This window comes from Stenella coeruleoalba (genome assembly GCF_951394435.1).
Source record: "Stenella coeruleoalba genome assembly, chromosome: 6".
NCBI classification, from domain to species: Eukaryota; Metazoa; Chordata; class Mammalia; order Artiodactyla; family Delphinidae; genus Stenella; species Stenella coeruleoalba.
The window spans coordinates 93607579-93613950 of record NC_137151.1 but is presented as its reverse complement, the minus strand read 5'-3'; positions in this window follow the sequence as shown (position 1 = coordinate 93613950).

Genomic DNA, 6372 nt, shown 5'->3' with positions numbered 1-6372 from the left:
GGGAATTCCCATTATTTTAAATTGCCTTTGGTCAAGTCCGTCCATTTAGTCAGAAATGTGCATGAGGAAGGACAATGCATTTTAAACATGAAATCAGCCAGAGTCCCTCTCTAGGGTGGGGCATCCTCAAAATATTTGATAACTGGGGTATCATTTCTCAGAGGTTTTTCTCCAGAGTAACAGAATAATTTTTTTAAAAATTTATTATATTTAATAATATATACATATTTATTGAAGTATAGTTGATTTGCAACGTTGTGCTAATTTCTGCTATACAGCAAAGTGATTCAGTTATACATACACATATATTCTTTTTTATATTCTTTTCCATTATGGTTTATCACAGGATATTGTATATAGTTCCCTGTGCTATACAGTAGGACCTTGTTGTTTATCCATTCTGTATATAATAGTTTGCATCTGCTAACCCCAAATTCTCACTCCATCCCTCCTTCATCCCCCTCCCCTTTGGCAACCACAAGCCTGTTCAGTATGTCTGTGAGCCTGTTTCTGTTTCATAGATAAGTTCTTTTGTGTCATATTTTAGATTCCACGTATAAGTGATATCATATGGTATTTGTCTTTCTCCTTCAGACTTATTTCACTTAGTATGATAATCTCTAGGTCCATCCATGTTGCTGCAAATGGCATTATTTCATTCTTTTTTATGGCTGACTAGTATTCCATTGTCTATATGTATCACTTCTTCTTTATCCATTCATCTATTGATGGACATTTAGGTTGTGTCCATGTCTTGGCTATTGTAAATAGTGCTACTATGAACACTAGGGTATGTATCTTTTTGATTATGGTTTTGTCTGGATATATGCCCAGAAATGGGATTGCTGGATCATATGGCAACTCTATTTTTAGTTTTTTGATGAACATCTGTACTGTTTTCCATAGTGGCTGCACCAACTTACATTCCTACCAACAGCATTTCCCATACCCTCTCCAGCATTTGTTATTTGTAGACGTTTTAATGATGGCCATTCTGACCAGTGTGAGATGGTACCTCATTATAGTTTCGATTTGCATTTCTCTAATAATTAGCAAAGTTGAGCATCTTTTCATGTGCCTATTGGCCATCTGTATATCTTCTGTGGAGTAATGTCTATTTAGATCTTCTGCCCATTTTTTGATTGGGTTGTTTTTTGTTGTTGTTGAGTTATATGAACCGTTTGTATATTTCGGAAATTAAACCCTTGTCAGTTGCATCATTTGCAAATATTTTCTCCTATTCCATAGGTTTTCTCCTATTCCAAACTTTGCCGTGCAAAAGTTTGTAAGTTTGATGAGCTCCCTTTTGGGTTTTTTTTGACCACACTGCATGGCTGTGGGATCTCAGTTCCCTGACCAGGGATTGAACCCAGGCCATGGCAGTGAAAGCCTGGAATCCTAACCACTAGGCCACCAGGGAATTCCCCATTTGTTTAGTTTTGCTTTTATTTCTATTGCCTTGGGAGACTGACCTAAGAAAACATTGGTACGATTTATGTCAGAGAATGTTTTGCCTACTTCTAGGAATTTTATGGTGTCATGTCTTATATTTAAGTCTTTAAGCCATCTTGAGTTTATTTTTGTGTATGGTGTTGAAGGTGTGTTCTAACTTCATTGATTTACATGCGGCTGTCCAACTTTCCCAATACCACTTGCTAAAGAGACTGTCTTTTCCCCATTGTATATTCTTGCCTCCTTTGTCGAAGATTAATTGCCTTTAGGTGTGTGGGTTTATTTCTGGGCTCTCTATTCTGTTCCATTGATCCATATGTCTGTTTTTGTGCCAATACCATGCTGTTTTGATTACTGAAGCTTTGTAGTATTGTCCAAAGTCTGGGAGAGTTATGTCTTCTGCTTTGTTCTTTTTCTTCAATATTGCTTTGGCAATTCTGGGTCTTTTATGATTCCATATACATTTTGGGATTATTTGTTCTAGTTCTGAGAAATGTCCTGGATAATTTGATAGGGATTGCATTAAATCTGTAGATTGCTTTGGGTTGTATGACCATTTAAACACTATTAATTCTTCCAATCCAAGAGCATGGGATATATTTCCATTCTAAAAGAATACTTTTCAACAACTTACAGCTCAAACAACTCAATTCAAATAGCTTAAACAGTCAAATATCTCAAACAACTTATAGCTCAAACAGCCTTCAGGCCTAATACCAGTCAGTTCTAAGGAGACAGGCTGTCTGAAGACTTCTCAGCCAGTTCCCATAGAACAATCCCTATTCCAATGGAATAGGTGGACACCTGAATTGACACAGTTTCAGTGAAACAGCTCCTGTTGCAGTAGTAATGGGCCAAAGGCTTCTCAGCCAGCTTCAGTTGAAACAGTCTGATCTCAGAATCAGAATAAAGTGCCAAATGAGTACTCACATACAGAACAAGGCCTTAACCAGAAAGGACAAAACCTTAAAATAGATTCTGAATAAGTCCTGGAGAGCTTCTAGTGCAAAGAGGCTGGAAACCTGAGTCCAAGAGAAAGACATACCTTCAAACTTCAGGGTCAGCAAGAAAAGCAGTGAGCTCACTGGGCTTAATTGTGGTTACTGCACCTGTTGGCTCATCTGCCCCAGAGCCATCTGGCCCCCATATGGGTTACCAGAATATTGACCTAAAACAAATAGACTGGCAGGTATTTCTCCAGCAAAAATGGGTTTATTCAGGATCAGCAAACACACTCTATTATTTAGATTTTTGAGGCTTAGGGATTCAAGAAACCTGGCATTCAATCTCTCCACATAGGAATGATGACAGGTTAAGGTGAAAACTCTTTGTTCTTGTAAACTGTTTATTCAGAAAGTAGTTTGAGGTGACTTGCTAAGTAAGTAATATTATGGATGACCACAATATCTACATTCTAAATTATATAACATTCAAGGTATTTATTAATAAAACAAAAAAGAACCTAACAGAGTTAACTGTGATGGCATATGGTATAATTGTTAGCTATAGGATTATTTAGGAAGGACTCTTTATTGCTTATTAATTCATATCCTTTGGTATATTAAAATGCAAAGGAAGGGCTTCCCTGGTGGCGCAGTGGTTGAGAGTCCGCCTGCCGATGCAGGGGACACGGGTTCGTGCCCCAGTCTGGGAAGATCCCACATGCCGCGGAGCGGCTGGGCCCGTGAGCCATGGCCGCTGAGCCTGCGCGTCCGGAGCCTGTGCTCCACAACAGGAGAGGCCGCGGCAGTGAGAGGCCCGCGTACCACAGAAAAAAAAAAAAAAAAAAGCAAAGGAAATCTTTTCCTTGTTCCTAAAAACAAGAAATCTTACTGATAACCCAGATTTAAATGTTTCTGTGTTAGAAAATTATCTCAAATATATGTTGAACTGTTGCTTGACATATTTACATGGCCATCTTTCTTTGATGTCTTTTTATAAACCAAATTTTACTTTTTGGAGCCCTCTGTGTGATGTAAAGTTATTTACCAAAAATAAAAAGGCAACTAAACTAATAGAACTGCTTTACTATTATTATTATTATTCAAAGTAGTATTAGTAGCAGCAGCAGCAGTGTACTACTACTCTTAATAGTAGTAGTCACTACTACTACTGCTACTAATTGGTGTGTTCTATTACTATTAATATGAATACACTGGTCATAGTAGACCTTATGTTCATAGAGGATGTTAATGTTTACAAAATATTTTCACATGCACTTAATTTTATTTTTAATTTATTTTTAAAATATTTATCGATTTATTTATTTATATTGGCTGTGATGGGTCTTAGCTGTGGCATGCAGGATCTTTTAGTTGTGGCGGGATCTAGTTCCTGGACCAGGGATCGAACCCAGGCCCCCTGTATTGGGAGCTTGGAGTCTTACCCACTGGACCACCAGGGAAATCCCTCACATGCATTTTATAACTTTCCACAGAAACTTTCTGAGTAAGAAGGACTGCTTTACTTTCAAAGTAAGCTGACAATGATTGTTAGTCTTCCGAAAGAAGGCCATGGACTACTGTTAAGTAAATATAATATCAATTTAGCTGGTGAGGAAAAAGTAGAACCTTTTTTCTTAAGATGCGTTTCAGGTTCTACTCTTAAAATGCAGTATTAAAACTGTCTTGGAGGATTTCCCAGGTCCTTCTGGGATAAAAATAGTTTTCTTTTAAAACATAGCTTCCTTTTTCAGAACCTGACCAGTTGCAGGAGCTGTAGCCTCAGGGGACATTATACAATAAGGCTTACCCACAACAGAGATTCTTAGCACTAGGTGACTTGTTATAGGAAATGTAAAAGTGAAATTCTCCATCAGTTCTCTATACCTATTTCTTAGCATTCAGTTCACATTTTAAAATACAAAAATGCCATTAAGAATTTTCAGAAGCCAAGTAAAAAGGTTAAATAACATTAAGAACTTTGGTGTTTTCTAATTCAGAAAGACAAATGCACCCCAATGTTCACTGCAACCTCAGTATCCATCAATAGGTGAATGGATAAAGAAGATGTGAGATACACACACACACACACACACACACACACACACACACACATGGAATATTAGTCAGCCATAAAAAAGAATGAAATACTGCCATTTGCAACAACATGGTTGAAACTAGAGGGTATTATGCTTAGTGAAATAAGGCAGACAGAGAAAGACAAATACTGTATGTTATCACTCATATGTGGAATCTAAAAAGAAAACAAATGAATGAATATAACAAAACAGAAACAGGGCTTCCCTGGTGGCACAGTGGTTGAGAGTCCGCCTGCTGATGCAGGGGACACGGGTTCGTGCCCCGGTCCGGGAGGATCCCATGTGCCGTGGAGCGGCTGGGCCCGTGGGCCATGGCCACTGAGCCTGCGCGTCTGGGGCCTGTGCTCCATGGCGGGAGAGGCCACAGCAGTGAGAGGCCCGTGTACCGCAAAAAACAAAACAAAACAAAAACAAAACAGAAACAAACTCACAGATGTAGAGAACAAAGCAGTGGTTACCAGTTGGAAGAGTGAAGTGGTGGGGAGGGGCAGGATAGGAGTAGGGGACTAGAAGATACAAACTAAATATGTATAAAATAAATAAGCAACAAGGATATATTGTACAGTACAGGGAAATACGGCCATTATTTTGTGATAACATTTTTTAAATAAATTTTATTTATTTATTTATTTATTTAGGCTGTGTTGGGTCTTCATTGCTGCATAAGGTCTTTCTCTAGTTGTGGTGAGCGGGGGCCACCCCTTGCTGCAATGTGCGGGCTCCTCACTGCAGTGGCCTCTCTTGTTGCGGAGCACGGGCTCTAGGCATGCGGGCTTCAGTAGTTGCGGCACGTGGGCTCGGTAGTTGTGGCTCGCGGGCTCTAGAGTGCAGGCTCAGCAGTTGTGGCGCACGGACCTAGCCGCTCTGTAGCATGTGGGATCTTCCCAGACTAGGGCTTGAACCCATGTCCCCTGCATTGGCAGGCAGACCGCCAACCACTGTGCCATCAGGGAAGTCCCTTTATGATAACTTTAAATAGAATATAACCTGGGACTTTGCTGGTGGTCCAGTGGTTAAGAATCCACCTGCCAATGCAGGAGACACGGGTTCGAGCCCTTGTCCGGGAAGAACCCACATGCCATGGAGCAACTAAGCCCGTGTGCCACAACTGCTGAGCCTGTGCTCTAGAAGCCCCGAAGCCCGCGTGCCTAGAGCTTGTGCTCCGCTACAAGAGAAGCCACCGCAGTGAGAAGCCCGCGAACCGCAATGAAGAGTAGCCCCCGTTCACTGCAACTAGAGAAAGCCCGTGCACAGCAACGAAGATCCAATGCAGCCAAAAATAAATTTAAATAAATAAATAAATTTATATTAAAAAAACATTTCAAATAATTTTTTAAAACTCCATCTTAAGGTTTTGTTGACTGGTATAGGGGATAATAGAAATAAGATAACATGGTTGTCTAGAAAGATAACCTGGCCCTATGACCCTTATCTGAAGAAGGTGTAGGGATCCAGCAGGCAGTGCTGGGAGCACTATTGGTTCTGAGTGCCTTCTTCCCAGAGGATGCTGTCACTTGTCCAACTGGAAGGTTAGATGATTCTGCCATCTGAGTGTTGTGCCCACTCAAAGTGAACCTGCCATGTGAGATGCTTGACCTAACCCTTAACTGGTGGAGTCAGCCAATATTTATTAAAAGAATCTGTCGATTGTTGTATTTGTCAATTGCCCAATTGCTTTAGATCAGTTTGTGACAATCTGGTCAACTGTGGAGACCACTGGAGATTATCAAAGTAAGCCACCAGCAGACTGTTAGCATTTTAGAAAGATCACTTTGGGGGAAGGGAGGTGTGGTGGGCTAGAAGGTGAGACCCCATAGGATTCTATTTTAACCAGGGTGATATATACCTCTTACAATGTGTTTTGTATAATTGCTTCTCTT